This window comes from Dreissena polymorpha, chromosome 5 (genome assembly GCF_020536995.1).
Source record: "Dreissena polymorpha isolate Duluth1 chromosome 5, UMN_Dpol_1.0, whole genome shotgun sequence".
NCBI lineage: Eukaryota > Metazoa > Mollusca > Bivalvia > Myida > Dreissenidae > Dreissena > Dreissena polymorpha.
In genome coordinates this window covers 4,016,945-4,034,963 of record NC_068359.1, presented here as the reverse complement: position 1 = coordinate 4,034,963, position 18,019 = coordinate 4,016,945, and the positions used below count along the sequence as shown (strand labels likewise).

The following is an 18,019-nucleotide window of genomic DNA, read 5'->3' as shown; positions in this document are numbered from 1 at the left end:
TATGCTTCGCTTTGGATTGTAGTGGGTTATATCAGCAACGCAGTATAACCGTCTGACAGGAATGTACGTTTAAACTAAAGATGGAATGGTAAGAACTTTGAAATTGGTAAAATAAACTTCATTACTTTACTAATTAATATACTTTTAACAAGAGAGCAGAAAGATGTCAGTGCATCTTACTTTGGTGCATTAGTTCTCTTAAAAGAAGCGCCGCATTGATCTTACTGTAGACCACTTATATAATAACAGATATGTTGACAAATAATCTCGAAGGCAAATATACTGTAAAATTCTTTCTGGATCGATTTAATTACAGCCCGTCTTATACGATGGTTTATTTACTGACATATTAACCTATTAACAGACCCAGGAAGCCGACACAATTTTATGCTTAATTAATTATCGACGATCAGCTAGCTTATCAGACTGATGTCTAGCGATCTTGGTGCGTATGATGAGAATGTTGTAAATTCAGTTAATACTGTAAATAAAGTATTTATACAATAAAATTCTTGCTAGCAACACGCTCTTATAATACAATATTTACATTATTTATTACATTATTATTCACAGCATTATCGCTAATATTTGATTGCAAATCTAATTTATATATATATATATATATATATATATATATATATATATATATATTCCATATACCACATTAGATGATATCGTTGTGGTATACATATATAAGTTTAACATATTAGTTTCGCAAAGTGCACTATACAAGGGTCTTACATTTATATTTACATTTATATATACTTAACTGATAAGGTTTTGAATTCAAAGCTAAAATGCCATCTAATAGAGCAAATTAATACAGAAATCGGCTGCATCTAAGTTGTATACGAGAATGAATAGAAGATTTGTTCTAACCATTTTAGATGTAACCGTTAATGAAAACTTACAAATGGAGTTTACACAGAAATATCACGCACTGGGTAAAAATATAGTGAAACGATAATTTAACATGCCAACATTAATGGGTAAAGTTTGATTTTAAAAATGAAATAAGTAGATAAAGTCTGAATAAGGATATAAAGACACTTTATAAACATCCACTATGTTCATCGAATGTTGAACATTGTCGGTCACGCGTGTTAAAATAAAGTTAAAAGTTAAAAGTAAAGGGGAGCATATAGTTTGCCAGTTTGTAGTTCCGTACTTCCTTCCGTATATATATATATATATATATATATATATATATATATATATATATACATATACATGATTTAACAAACTGTTTTGAGGATGACTATCTGATTACATACCAAAAAAATTAATTTGCAGGCTTATTTTTGAGACTGGAAATTATCTCATTTAAGATTAAGAACGCCGCACACATGATAATAAATGTTATGTTATTAGAATAATACCACTTAAATAGTTTATATTCTACATAATAAAAAGAAGCTTTGAGGCTTTGTTCTTTCGGTATAAAACATAATAAAAACCACTCAGTTCTACGTATAACGATAAGTGCAGCAAATATAAATCAACAAGCGATTGGTTAAAAATACACGCCGTTTAAAATAATATTTAATGAATGTACTGATTTGTTAAAACTATTTATTAAGCCAACATAAATGTAACTGCTTTACATTACTGAAGAGTTCCTATGTGCAGTTTTGATAACATAATTGTTATCTTAATAAAGCATTTCATCTTAGGGTACACCAAATGTAAATTAACATAGTTACCCCTATATAATAACAAAATAAATTATCCAGGAAATACACGCATATGATTTATACATAAATGGTTTATATATATTTCTTGAAAACTCCCCATCGTAAGAATTTATTCGTTGACGAATTTCTCAAATAAGCACAGACAAACACAAAATTGTACAGCATAAGAAATGTTGTAGTGTAAATACTACATACCTGTATTAAGAAGACCCCCCCAAAACGGCGATATAAATGATGATCATTGTTGTTTCGAGCGTGCTACTTCCATGTATCGCGATCGTACATATGCAAACTACATCGCGGATGACGTTGTTTTATACGCGATGTTGAGGACTATTTGCGCGTATTGAAAGATATGGGTAATATCCTGTTGTGAAAAGCGTCTTATTGGGAAAGAAGACATTGTTTATGCTAGTTTGATGTTTTATTGCGTTGAAAACATCCTGTTTGAAAAACAGCATGTTGTTGATGTAGTTGTGGTTTAAGAAGCTGAACAACGATATCATCTTTAAAGGTTCTAGCACAAGCCTACTTATGTTGTGCTGGTGATACATATGGTACTATTATGGGTTATGATTGAGTACTTGTCATATATGATTTTGGCATATCAGCATCACTTTCACTTCAACTAGATCCCTACATTTCATAAACTGACGAAGAATGAAAACAATACTTAATATTTCCAAGACTTCTCGAACATCAGATTATTTGGGCACCATTACCAACGTGAAAACACAAATTCGTTTTACAAATCGTCGTATTGTTGTATTTCTATTTTAAATAACATCCTTACATGTTCGAAACTATGGAATCAAGAAAGATATAATGTTTAACTGAAAAATCATTTTTACATGTGGATTTGGTAAGATGTAAATAATTCTAGAAGGTACAAAAACATGTGTTGTCTGCATGTCTTTTGCATGCGATATTTCTTCATCTTAACATTTGCATAACTCACTGGGGTCAAGGTCAATGTCACAGAGGCTAATTATAGATTTTTCCGTCACACATTTGTTACAGTTTCTCACTAAGGTCAAGATCAATGTCACAGAGGCTAATTATAGTTTTTGCCGTCACACTTATGTTACAGTTTCTCATAGCGCCTTCAATATTTTACCGAGCTATTACATATTTGACATGTAGGTACCTTGCATGAACCTTTACCTTTTGATGAGGTTTGAGGTCAATGGGGTCAAGGTCAAGGTCACCGAGGCTAATAATAGATTTTCTCAAGGTCACACATTCAATCAAATGGTTAAAACATTAAGCAACGTATGTTGATGCAACTATAAACATTCCAAGTCCAACAATATACCTTAACCATGAACGTAAGGGGAGCATCCATCGTTTTCAACGATACCTGTTTTAATTTTGTTGACAGCAACCGCAATATACATGATTGTTGTCAATTTAAAAGTTCCAATAATTAACAAACCTGTTAAGTGAGGTAAAACAAAAAATTCACATTTGAAATATATATTTATATAGAAAGGAACAAGCAATCGGAGCAAATTAAAATGTTTCATGCATATTTTACATATCTAAATAAGGACTAAATAAAATATCGTTGATTTTCTGACCATGCTTGATTTGCATATCTTCAAGTAGCCTAAAGCAAACATTTGTAAGTACTAGTTTGATGGGAATATACGTAATCATTTGATAGAAAGTATAATGTAAGTGTAAAATTAATGTATAGCTGAATATATATATATTTATTTATTTATTTATTTATTTATATTTATATTTATATATATATAACCTCGGCATTTGTACTAACTAACTTACTTTTTATGTTTAAGAATCTACGAACCAACCCATAAACACATTAACGCTTTCACTTTTTGATACGACACATTTCTCATTATATTGGTAGTCAGGATATGCAAAGAAATTGTTATGACATTGGGTTTAACTTAAACTAAATCACGCTTACCGTACGGCATTGCTATGCAATTTCTTCAGGCCCCATGCCCTTTAAGATGTGTTAAAAGTAATGTTTATGTATTATAAATACATGAATTTATTTTAGAAATAAAGTGTCTTGTTTTAATAAAAAAAAGTAGTCAAAAAACAAGTTTACCTCCGTCGTGACCCAATTAAAGTTCAAGTCGTGAACTCGACTTGAAGGTAGCTTGACATTTTTCATACTCAAAACACGTTTAAGAAAATCCATGAGAGATAAACATCATACTTAAAGATATCGGGGCGGCATATGGTCGTACGTTCAAGGTTGATCTGTTTATAATTATTGTGTTAATCTTAATTTCCTTTTTATCACGGCATGGTGTTCTAATGGTGTCAAACATTCTAGTGAAATAGAACGGACCACAAGGATGAGAAATTCGGGAAATATAGGCACTTCTGCGTTTGAAACATTTGGATATCGTCTTTTATGCAGACTTGAGAATGATAGCTATCAAAAAGACACAACACATTGATTAAGATAACATCAAATAAAGTTATTCAAAACGATTTATAATATAACATTAAAAATCAATTAAAGATTAGTGTGAAAATGTCTAATGTGTTTTATATAAAATGTACATATGAATACATCAACATGCACTTTGATTACTAATCCTTATCGAAAAAACAGGCCTACTGCAAACTGTTCTTGCTAATTTGCAGCAAAGTTGCAGCAAAGTTGCTGCAAACATGCTTTCTTGCAAACTTTTACCATGCAAATGAGCTTTGCGGCAACTTTGCCGCAATCTTCATGTGCATATGGGTTTGCAGCAATTTGCCGCAAACTTAATTTACATGGTAAAAGTTTGCTGCAAATTTGCCGCAAAGTTCTTGCCATGTTCCTGCAAACTTCATTTGCATATGGGAGTTTGCGGCACAGGTCTTGCAAAGTTGCCGCAAAGTTCGTGCAAAGTTGTCGCAAAGTTGTTGCAAAGTTGTCACATTGTGAATGTTCTGTAAATGAAATTGCAAGCATACAAATATATAGCTTTCTTTTGTAAATGTTAGAAATGTCATATGAATGCTTCGCCAAACATAAAACTAAAACAGAAAAGTTTTATGTTTGATTGACTATTGTATAATTTTGATTAAGTTACAAACTATATTATATTAAATTTTGCATTACACCTTTTAAGCGATAGCAATAGCTTTCTTATATATGTAAGTGTAAAAAAAGGCTTAACATTTCGTGGCAGAGTAGTCATTCATAAATAAATCTAAGTATTGGTTACATTGCCATTTCATTTGGTCACTGATTAAGCAATTGATTGTTACAGCTTTGTTGGTTTTGTAATAGAGAGGTACCTTTACCTGACTTAATATGTCTTTTATGTGACCTACTGCAAAGATAATTTGTTTCATCATTTATTTTAAATGTAAATCACCCACCAAAACAAGTATTTGAAACTGTTAAACAATATCATTAAATTAAACTTAACATTATAAGACAAACAATACAAACCTGTTTAACAGTTCAAAGCATTTCCAAAAGGGCCACTTTATAACTCACTGAATTCCTCCTTAAGACTTGTTGACACACAAAATGTTGATTTCCACATTCTACTTAATTGTTTAAGAATGTTCATCAAAGTCAGTATTTCAGGATATTGTTCAAACTTTAACTTTAAAAAGTCCAAACATTGCTTTCAAACTACATTTCAAAACAGTAACAGGTCCTGCGTGGAGCTATGCATGTTTACACATTCAAATTTGGCTCACAATCTGCAATGAACCAATCAGAAGAGATCCCTTACAGAAACAGAATGTTTGCTGCAACTTTGCGGCAAACTTTTTTGTTTGCGGGAAGGTTTGCAAGAAAAAAATGCAGCTATAATCTTCAATCTGCCATCTGAGTCAGCGTGAATTGTTAAGATTTTGGGCTAAAGAGGAAACTTGCAAATCTTGGATAACGATAGAAAATTGTAGTATTATATACTAGTATATTATTTACTGTTACAAGTTGAAATATACAGTGGCACGTGTGAGGTCAAAATTTAGATAAATTTAAGTTTTTCTTTAAGAAATTGTGTATTAAAAACTATTCTAGATATCCACTTCAAACTTGGACCCAGGACATCTGTCCACTCCATAGTGGCAAGGCTGGTAACCCTGTGAACTGTATTCATAAAGTTATCTACTCTTGTTTTGACTTAGTATTATAAAGTTAGATGGATTCTCAAAAACCATCAAATCTTTCAACTAGAAACTTTATGCACATCATAATTCGATGACCTATATACTTCTATTGACTTGAGGCGACAACTCTGTCAAGAATTTGTAATAGTTATTCCCCTTTTTTACTAAAACATTAGTATTCGTCAAGCAGTCCTGAAGTCGAACGTCAAGCATACTTTGTCAGTTCTTTTGTCGTCTGAAGAATAACTCCAAAATAAGGACGGGATTTTACTGAATTAATTTGTGTAAATACATTTTCATACCAATGGAAATTAAAAAGATTGCACTTTTAAATAAAAATACTTAACCATACAATGAATGTTTTTATATTATTTCCCTATTTAACTTTACGTACTATTCAAAGAATAAGGAGATCTATCATACTAATCACCAGAGCGTCTTGTCTTAATGCTACTTTGAAATATTATTTAGTCCATTGACATGTTTTATTGTTTGTAATGTTGCGCAGTTGTTTACAATCATGACTTCACATTCAAATCAGGCAAGAGTAGGCAACTCTCTGATGTATTTTGTTGAAAGTATGCCCATTTTGACTAAGAAAACTACTATTACTATAATAAGCAAATGTTAAGAGTTTTTACAACAGTAATATTTACACGATCAAACTCAGTTCATATTCTTATATTGACATGTAGGGCATTTACATTTTGTCATAAAATCCGGAGTTTCTGGCAAAGGTTCCTGCAACATCAATATTATATTAAAGTTTCTTGCAAAGTTCCTGCAATGTCAATATTTTTAATATTAAAGTTTCTTGCAAAGTTTCTGTAACACTAATGTTTTGAAAAAGTTTCTTGCTAACTTCTTGCAAACTTTGCGGCTAGCCGCAAAGTTCTTCCAACTTTGCGGCAACTTTGCAGAAACTTTGCGGTTAGCCGCAAAGTCCTGCAAAGTTCTTGCAAACCTTCCCGCAAAAAAAGTGTGTCGCAAAGTTGCAGCAAACATTCTGTTTCTGTAAGAGAACATATGACTGCATAACCAACATATTCAGATTATATTTATTGCTAAGTAGTAAGGGCGGACATTTGCTTTAAAATACAATAGTTATTTTAAGACATTTTAAGTTGATGCTATATTATTTGTGTTGTCACAATTTACGAAATATAACGGTAAACAATTATGTTAAACGTGATGTGGGGCCATGTACATAGCAAACAAAGACATTTTCATTAAGCGACAATGCCAGGTTTAATAAAGTTACATATTCCACAAAGTTTGACGCTCGGTAATAAACAAAACAAAAAACACGCTAAGATGTAAACACGAAAGACTCGATGACATTCACGTGAGTATAAGCATGGCAGACAACAATTTTTCCATCGCGTGTATGTAAGAAAAAAAGGGTTCCGTGAACTCGTCTATCGAGGAACAGTCCTTTTCGCATACATTTGTATAGGAATATATATTTGGGAAAGTATTAGCATACGGGATCATTTGGAAAAGTGAAAAAAAAGGCTTGGACCTAATTATAGTGGTAAATTACTAATGATTTTGTGAAAACGAATTATGTTATCAATTCAGTTGGTTTATTATTGTTGTAGTGTCCGTGTTATCATCAACAAGAGTAATATTTTGAAAAACATTGTCCGGATTAATCGCTCAACATGTATATGGTGTTGTTGTTGTTTTTTTATTCAATCTCCATTGGTATTCTCTCAGTTGCATCGCTCATGAACCAAGTCGTGCAATAATAAAACAGTGCAATCAAGATATGGATATGATTATCTGAAGACGAAAATGCAACCAACGACCCGAAGGGTTCAATTGAGGGCATATGCACTTTAAAAATATAAATCATACCTTCTGATTCCAAATAGGTGCTAGACGAACTTGATAGCAATTGCGTGAGTATGTCATGATTACGTGTCACAACACAAGATTTCAATCTTGTCAAAGAAAAAAAGGCTACCTAATCACTTGCCCTTTTATTTATGAATTTATTTCGTTTATATTTGATTTGGAAGATATTAAAATATGGATGGGCGGCGTATTTATGGTAAATAATTTTAGTTTGACTTTGATTCGGCAAGTTTGTATAGAGACTGAGCTTCGGGATGTAATTAGAGCGTAAATGGTTAAGGCCAACGTCACTGGTTCTTCAATTACTAACGTTGCATAAGCTTAATAACTTTAGTTTAGAGTAAGGTGGTGTATTGATATTGTATGTGTTGGTTGCTTATATTCAGACCCAAAGGGCGTAATCATGTGATAGTCAAGATGGCGACATCCATGCCGAGGCAGGTATTTTTCTCCGTTTTTAACCCTTAATTCCTTGTATTCTTTTTTCAAATGCCGCTAAATTTCCAGTCATATAAGCAAGAAAGATACAAGCCTTTATTTCGTTTGAATATTCGCTATATATCTCGACTTTATCACCTGCGAAATTAATTTGCGGGATGACCTAATAACAGCTCCACTTAGACAGTTTGCGGGGAATAAAGTCGAGATATAAAGAAAATTTTAATACGAAATAAACGCGTTTCACCTTTTTATTGATATGGCTGGAAAGTGAGAATTATTTAAAAATTAAACAAAAGTAACAATTGGTATTAACCGTTGAAAATTTATTGTCTCGGTATGGACGCTGCCATCTTGACTATCCCGTGATACTCCCCCCTATAAAACTTAACATGGAATTGTATTGAGGTATGTTGGAAAAGTTATTATTGATATAAATAGTACACAATTTTCCTCTCAATAGCATGAATGCTGAAATTTAGTGTATATGTAGTGTACATGTATACTTAGTTTGGGTTCAATCTGAGGCCATTTTGGTTAACACGAAGCTCTGCGGGGGGTCTACAAATAGATCAACTATTTCTGCCTAATATCTTGAGTGTGTGTACGGGTATTATTCTGAAAATGTGTATTATTCAGTGTCCGACAAATCCATTGCCCGGAGCCCGGGGGCTACCGAAATTTTTCATCGGGCTACTGAAATTATTATAGCTAACATGCAGACCTCGATTATAATTACATTTTGAACGGTTAGGTCAAGTTCAATGGTAACTGTGGGTTAAATGGCGGTATTAGCTGACTTTCAGAGTGTTGGTCCACGCCTCTGATGACAAAAGTATTCAAATTCAAGTAATAAAACCTTTAAAATCTGATTTCGTTGCATGACCATGCTTCTGATTAAAATTGGTTAGCAAGGTTTTAGTCAATTAATAAGTTATGTTTGCCACGATATCTGATATTTTCTTCAAAAGAAACCGGCAGTCGTTTACCACAGAGTTTGAGTACATAACAACAGAACAGATCAGATCAAAAACATTATTGAAGAGACCAAACATTAATGGTCGATAAATACCAGTTGTTGTTGTCGTTCTTGACATCAATTTTTCTGCAGTATCCGCGGTATTTGGACACCCACATTGTAGCATTAACAAGCACATCAGAGCAACTACCGATGAAGATAAGACCAGTAGCTGTATAAGCTGTGGAAACAAAGAGTGGTTCTTCGTCGCATATGGATAAACATCAAAATGAATGTAATACATCAATTAACAGGCTTCCAGATCTTGACAATTTTATGTTCCGACCATTGGTATATAGACAATAACAGGTTACATTCTGTTTTTTGTGTACTATATCAGGTAAGGCTTAGAATAGCATAACGGCGAGGCTTGCTTAGACTGACTGCAAACATGCCTTTGTTTGTGTTTTGTTGTTATTTCTCAGGTAGCTCCTTGAAGTGAAAATTCACAAAAGAATATGTAAACGGGTCCTTAATATTAAATGTTTAAGCAACGTTCTGAAAAGTTTTAATGCAAACAGATATAACGGTTTAATCGCATAATCAAAATTGTTGAATAAACAATTTCCCAAAGATTGGCAAATACTGAAAACAAAAACATTGATTACATGTTAAAGGGAACCATTTCACAGATTTCGGCATATAGTGAAGTTTGTCATTAAATGCGTAATATTGAAAAATGTAAACATTTGATATTAAAAGCTCCAGTAAAACAAAAAACAAGAATACAATTAAAGAATGAAAAAAGTAACCCCCAACTGGGCTCGAACCACTGACCCCTGGAATAAAAGTCTATCGCTTAGACCACTCGTCCATCCGTGCTCATACAATGAGTGATGTTTTTATACTGTATATACGGAATCCTCGTAGTATCCCAAAATTAAACGACAACAACAGAACTCCCCAAATTATTCAATCGTTTCGCGTTGCAACGCTTTATAATTTTCAGGTTTTTCAATCGTCAAAAGATGCATATCATGGATATTTTATAGCATGGTAACTGTTCAGAACTACTGTTTCCTCACAAATATCATAACTAAACCAAACATTTGCGAATCTGAAACATTTTCTTTTAATTTTATCAAATTATCATAACGTGAAAATGCCCCGTTAAGATGAAATAAATTAAAAAAAATTACACGCAAACTAAGTATTAAAGATTCGATTAACGAATTCCTCATAGGTTCGAAATGAAACCTCTAATGGATGCTATTTTGAAAGACAGAACAGATATCTGGTTGCAAATGGACATAATACAATATATTTTCTTTACTTGTAATAAGACAGTGCTTTGAGTTTGGTAAGAGAGAATAATAACACAGTATTGTTTATTTATTCAATCAAACCAAGCATAACATGAGTTTTTATTTCAGACAAAACAGCAGTGGTTACAGGGGTTTACGCTTGCGGGGTAAGAACACGGATCTCAATAGGTTTCATAAAACTAGCTTAAATACTATTTAGTTATAGAATATTGCATATTTTTGTTTTCAGTTGTTTCCGGAGCCGTAGCAACCGCAATATAATATGTCGAACAAACTGGAATTACGATATGAAACTCCATCCAAAAACCAGGTTTCATCCAACAATCATGTATACTTTTTATATGCGAAAGAATCATATTCTGATGGATAGACGGACGCACGGACAGACCGACACGAGTACACACGGACGGGAATGGGGGTACCCAAATATTCTACTTGTGTTACACCAATGAAAGACTAAACATTGCGTTTTTTCTCGTTCAAATGGAACTTGGGATCAGAGAGGCGCTTATACCATTTCCTCCGTTGGTGTAGTGATTTCAATCGATGCTATGAAGCTTTATAGCTCACTGTATGTATTTAACATTTGTATTCAATTATTCGCTACTCATGTCAAGCCATTGTGATAACGATAAATTATAATCACCTTCACTATATGATTCGTAATGATGCAGTTTGTGTTGTTCACCAAATTGTTGAAACTAACGGGCAACATTATGGGATGGTATATGGTTTTGATTTGTTACGGTAGGTTCAACCTGGGTAATTTCGTACAGTCGGGTAACTTTGACAAATGCATTTGAAGATCAACGTTGGACCATGCTTATAGTAAAAAAATAATAATATCTCGTGGGCGTGATATATAGCTTTGTGTAAATAGTTTATCAAGGCGGAATCCTATATATTCTGTGAGAGTTCTCCCTGATTTTTCAATAAAAGAGTATCCGACTGGGTTCGGAATCGGACGGACGAGGCTGAATCCAAGTGCTCACCATCCACAAGACACACCTCATAAAAGAGGGCTTAAAATGCTAACATGCAAAACTTTCAAGGTGTACAGAAACCTGAACACCCCATTGAGCGGTCCTTCATTGCTTTGTGAAGCTCGCTGTAAGAGATGCAATGCTGAAAGAAAGAAAAACCAGATTGTCTCAGGAAGCAAATGGATACTATACATTAGCTGTGGTTATAAGGAGACGTTTTTTTAGATCAATCTGATACAATAATGGCACATTATTGTTTTCTTATTCAATCCAACCAAGTATAAACATAACGTATTTCTCTTGAAAATGGAAATTAGCATTAGCATGGTGCTAATGAAATCACACAGTTAATTTAAGCAATGAAGAACTTCATATAATTTTGTATTCTTTAAAATGTAATAAATAATTCATAACTTATGACACAATATAGTTTTAAAGAGGAAACTTAAAAAAAATGACGCATTTGTTGTTTGAAATAGAAATAAGCATTAGTAAGCTGCTTATATAATTAGCATAGTTGTTGTGCCAAAGACGAATTGCATCTAATTGTATGTGGTTTCAATATGTAACAAATACAGTTATCGCATTTATACAAACATACATCATTCAACTAAAGTAGTAGGACACTGGCGTAGCTGATAGGTTAGGTCTTTCTTGTTACATTAAATCGGAACGTCAACTGAAATTATAAAGAATTCTGCAGAGCAACGCTTTCAGTTTACACCAAAAAGACCATACAATGGATTAATTTAACCAACAACCATTAATACACGAGAAGGCCGTTAGGCATATAGCAGCAAAACGTCACATTAATTGACACCACAAGACAAATGATACTTCATGTCATTTGCCCAATTATAAGAGAAACATGTCTGTTGGTTAAAGTGACATGCTTCATACATGATCAGGCAGATCAGTACGTCAAAGACCATCAGCATTAAAAAACTTCTATATCACTTACTCTCATAGTATCGGCCCCTCCTCATAGTATCGTGCCTTTAACGAAAAACCTTCAAGAAGTGCTGGATAGTTAAATTTGTTTTTCAATTTTTAGAAGTTGTAATTTATTTGATGGTTATCCATTACTATTGCGACGATCATTATCATAATTTCCGGTGTCCGTTGTGAAGAAGGTAATGTTTATTCCAGAGTGATGCTAGCCATAGCAGGTCATTATTGAAGGCTTTGGTCAGTCGTTTAACATAATGATATCAATGAAGTGTGTACAGTTTTATTTGGATATCTTTAGTATCTATAGGGAGATGCTGCACCAAACCCGTAACCAGAATAAAGCAGACGACTTTCAGAGTAGTCACACCGTTTTACGCGTCACGTCGATGGCAGAATGTTCCGTCGATGACAGATAGCTTTACTCGACCGCGTAAACAGGTAGGTTACAAATTCGTTCGATATAATATATAAAGCAAGTTAGGCCAAAATCGTTGCTACGAACATATTGTCCATTGACTGAGGACGCCACCAGGTAATTTTGGACTCGTAGTTCAAGTTTTTTAAGAAATGTGAACGAGTTAAAAGTGACAGTTTCCGAAAAATCATTGAAAATGACTGCTTTTTGTCCAAAATATCTGAAGTTTGAAATAAATGACTTGATTTCGTGTTATATACTTACGCATTTATCCCTTAGGGATACGTAAGCCAAATATCCGCCCTTTGAGTTGTTTAATGAACATGTTACAGGCGTCCAAACTGACCCCGTCGAAAAAATATTGGTACCGTAGTTGGCAGATATGTATTTTAAATGATGCCGCTGATGGCAGAAACGCTGTAGAAAATGCTAACGTAGATGACAGATTGTCGAAATAACTATTTTATTTATTTCTCTCTTCTTTTTGTATTTTTATACACAATCGAGAAGCGAAACTGTCCTTTGTAATATCTTCTTAAGAAAAGAAAGTTATGTGTGCATTAAGTGTATGAATATTATCTTCAATAAAATTGATTAAGATACCTATATGATATATATAATGATGCTATAATATAATATAATGAGGGTGTTTTTTTGTAGAAAACCGTCACCATGAAGAGGTTCATGTGTTATTACTGTGACTCTGAGTTTGATGTCCACAAAGACACTGTACACAACCTCATAGAACACCACGAATCTTTAACCATTAAGTACAGGGAGATGGAACTGAATGAGAAAACGTGTCGTCAAGGCTACTGAACAAAGTATAGCTTGAACATCTCAATGAAAATATAATTCGATATGGAGCGACTGATGAAACACAATATTGAACGTTAATTGTGTATATTAAAGAAATATTTAGCTCGTTATTGAATAACTTACAGTAAAAGAGAGTCGGCAAGCCGACTCTTCAGTAAATTTACGCAATCTCTCTAAAAAAAGGAAACAAATGTTTCTTCGAATTACCTGTTTTTCTTATATAAACTTATGTTATATTGTTGTTAATTGTATTTATTTTATCAAACGCATTGAATTGTGCACTGGTATCTCACGATTATACTAATTTTAGTAAAGTTTTCATCGCGTTTAATTAGTGACATAACTTATTGCGTTTAAAACGTGAGTTGAGGGCAACGACATTATAACGAAGTTCAATTCATTTATGTATATATAGACAATGTGTTATCAACAGATAATTGTGTTATCAACAGATCACTGAAATAAGAAAGGGCAAAGGGTTAGAGCAAGTGTAAATATAAGTCTATACCAACCAATATCCTGATTTCTTCAGAGGCCGAACCTAAATAACAACTCCTCAGAAAACCACAGTTCAATGTAAATATTCATTTCCCTTGTACATAATATTTTCATGTCTTCGACGAGATTAAATTCATCACAGATACGATAAATTACAAAAATTATAAAGTAAATATATAAATTGTACATTACATTTTCAAATTTCTTTAATAGGAAATAGGACATAACAACCCTGGTGTCAGGTTTCTATATAAAACGTATACATGTGTATTTGGTGGAGCTAGTAGAATATGTTGTTATAAATCTGTTTCCGTTGATAGTAAAGTTTAATAAAAAAATTGCATTCAATAAAAAAAACTGGAATAATGCTTCCGATCGACACGAGCCATACATTATAATGATTCGAACAGTCGATCTTTTTGATATTTTAACAAACATCTTGCGATACCACGACAGGTTTTCACAAAATAAGACGTGCTTGTCTTAGGAAAGGACCAAATGTCGTTGTACAAGTGGTACTGAAGTAAGTGCATAAAACCTTTAATAAGGTGACTAAATGCTCACAATCCATAGAATTAAAAGGTTATGCCTCTTAATAGTAGTGCTGAATCACAACAAACGGTAATTAGCTTTCGATACAGTATTTCTGGCATGTTATTTGTAATTGTAACATCTTGCATGTCTTACTTCTGAGATGTCATCGCAAGCAATATGAAATCCAACATCGCGGCGAGAAAATGCGTGCTTTATAATATTAACAATATAAGCAGAGTGCAATGTATTTTAGTTCTCATTTGTAAGATAATAGTTAAGAATGTGAGAGATAACAGTCCCGTGTTTATTCTGGATGAAAACATGAATGTACTCGGTCGAAACGCATTATTCAACGTTCTTACTTTTTAGCAGACACTTGACCAGACTAAAATGCGCTACTATTCATTTCTTTGAACCTAGTGATGAGTTGAGCTCAGAACACATTGGCGACAGTTCCCATGTACACAGCGAGCTTTCCGTCGTGGTTATGATTAATCATATTAGAAATTAGCCGCGCGCTGTGAAAACCGGCCTTAATGCATCTGCGCAAATTGTCGTCCCATAATTACCGGTAAAGTCCCCCAGTCTAATAATGCACGACACTTTCCGCTTAGATTGGATATTCGTTTAGAAGAGACTTCCTATAAACGAAAAATTCTAAAATATTGGGCACATGCATTAAGCCCGGTTTTTCCAGAGCACTAGTCAAATACAAAGGAGAAAATTCAAAGGGTTAATGTTGGAAAAATCTTTTTCTTTTATGTAATATAATCCGTTTTTATAATAGGACAATTCCCGGTTTCTTTATTTATGCTAATACGTGAAACCTTAACGTAGTGTAGGGAATCTTGGAAACTACTTTTAAAGTCATAAAGTCAAAATCTGCTCAACTCAACGCGTCAATTTTTCAAGATTTTTTTTTAAACACACACGAATCGGAAACTGCTGTGATGGGAGGATGAATGCATACAATGTGTGTATTATTGATGATCAATTATTAACGCATTCTCTACTCACGTATTTCGCTTATGGTATACGAACACATACGAATCGTGGGAGTAAAACAGTGCGACTCTGACTGGTCTTTATACATAAGTATAATCAAGGTATGCAATTTATTGTAATAAGTTCGTTTCATATGTAAGAATCGTACGTGTGGTACTCGGGCTAATACGTAGCTGTTTTTGTTTGTTGCCTTTGTTTATATATAATTTGGCATGACGCATGGACATTCCAGCCAACATAGTAGAAACACACAACTTACATTTCATATTCATAACACAATAAAAAGAGTCTATAAAACGGTTTAGTTAACATGCTATGGTATGAAGCCTTTGTGTATGTTAAACACGTTCTATCAGGATCAGGAAATAAAAGATCTTCATTGAGTATCGTGTAACATTGTTTCATTAGTTCGTTAAAAGGGTAATGCATTCCCGACATAACCAAGCAAACCATCTTATTTAGAAACAGAGCAGGTTTTTATCGAATTATCTTTCGTAGGATAAATTATTGGAGGACATAAAACATACAATTTCATCATGTGTCCACACACAAACCACAGTTCGCATATAATCAGGACCAGTGCCATAGTAGTTGGACACCCTAGGCGAACATGTCGAAATGCGTCCTGCGCCCACGAAAACTTATTATTTAATTAATATACACTTTCACAAATGAATGTTGTGCTGCAGTGTGTTTCAATTCGTATTTACACTCATTAGAATCTAAACATGTATAATGGTACATGTATATCATGCAATTTAAAAACTTAATTTTTCGCGCTTTTGCTTTAACAATTGAAGAAACGAGTTCCATCAGTGAAATGTCTCTAGCGATTTCATTGTCAATTGACAGAGCAGCTAGTCCAACAAGTCTTTCTTGTAGTATGGATGTCCGCAGATATGGTTTTATTGTTTGAGCATCGAGACGCTTCGCTCCCCAGTGGCCGCAGCAACTGTAAGTGTCAAGTGGATTCGCAGAGCTATACACGTGTTTTGTTCTGGTTCGATAAGTGATGGTATCTGTGAATTGAGTGCAATTTCAGCTGCACGTACCAATTTATTTCTTAAACTCCGTGTTATTTCTGCAGTTTACGTGAAACGTCTTTGTTTCATCCAGATTATTGATGGCACAATTAATATCTTATTAGTTTGCCTGAAGTTGCTTACTAGTCTTGTTGATCTCAAACAACACGTCATACCATACAACCAGAGAAACGACTAGAAAACTTTAAACTAGAAAAGGCTTTTGCAATGGCGATGCGCAAGTTCTCATGCCGGTTAATGTTTTTATTTCAGCCCTTAACAACAATTCCATAAGAAATGCATCCATCTATTGGCGATGGATTTCATCCGCTATTCTAAGGGATGTGGGAGGGAGGGAGTTACACACACATCTCATTAAGTAATGGCGTATAATCCTAAACAGCAAACGGGTAAAGGTGTACAGAAACATTTCATTCAGCGTCCCTCCATAGGTTCGATACCATTCTGAAAGACAAACATATTGTCTGGTAGCAAATGAATACTATAACTATAATATTATATATCATAATGGGGCGAGGTTTTTTTGTCAGTCTGATAATAATATAACACTATTAGTTTCTTATTTAATCCAACCAAGTATAAAAATGGCGTATTTGCTCTTGAAAAGTGAACTTAGAACCGTTCTAATGAAATTAAAATAGTTGTTGTATAGTTGTTAGGCAAAGAAGACTTGCATCTCATTGCTGTTTATATCTGTAATCACTTTTGTTATCAAAAATGCACCATGATACTTAAATAGTAGGGCCCTGACGTCTCTGTCTCTGATGGGAAAGCTCTTACAAATAGGAAATAATAATATTTCCTTGGCTACATCACGGCGGGATGTTAAATGAAATTATCCAGAAAACTGTATACCAATGCTTGTAGTTAACAAGAAGAAGAACATTAACGACATACATTTTAACAACAACCATTAATACGCGAGTATGTCGTAAGATTTATAGCAGCAAAACGTCATAATCCGGCGGACAAGAGAGTCAACGACCATCAGCACACACAACACGTCCTTACTGTAGATTGTCATGTTTCCAGAGTTATTCAAGCGTTAAAATATTAAAGACGAAAAGCTACGTAAAGGTTAAATATATACATGTTTACAGTTTAAGCAACGTATATTTGTGTAATTAATGCATGATTAACATAAATACTTTTATAATGAAATAGAAACGTGTTAAACGTAAACCTTACCCTTACTTAGACAATTAAAGTAGGCACCTTAAACATATAATTGCTGAAAAAATAAAACAATTTCCTAGAATATTACACTTTATGATAGCATATGAGATCGGAAAAACACCAATGCATGTTGTGAATGCGGCAGTTTTCATATGTTAACAGCAATCGTTTGATGTCGTTAGCGATGTAATTGGACCGCCATTTGCTCGCCACACA

The 18,019-nt window shown here is 33.6% G+C and overlaps 1 protein-coding gene across 1 annotated transcript in view; it reads right to left on the bottom strand.

Annotated features, from left to right (window-relative positions):
* Positions 1 to 1,943, bottom strand: part of LOC127832294 (uncharacterized) — a 55,566-nt gene extending 53,623 nt beyond the window's left edge. Inside the window, exon 1 of the mRNA XM_052357709.1 lies at positions 1,890 to 1,943. The gene's annotated coding sequence lies outside the window, so the exon portion shown is untranslated. The remainder of the gene's footprint in view (positions 1 to 1,889) is intronic.
* Positions 1,944 to 18,019: the final 16,076 nt, after the last annotated feature.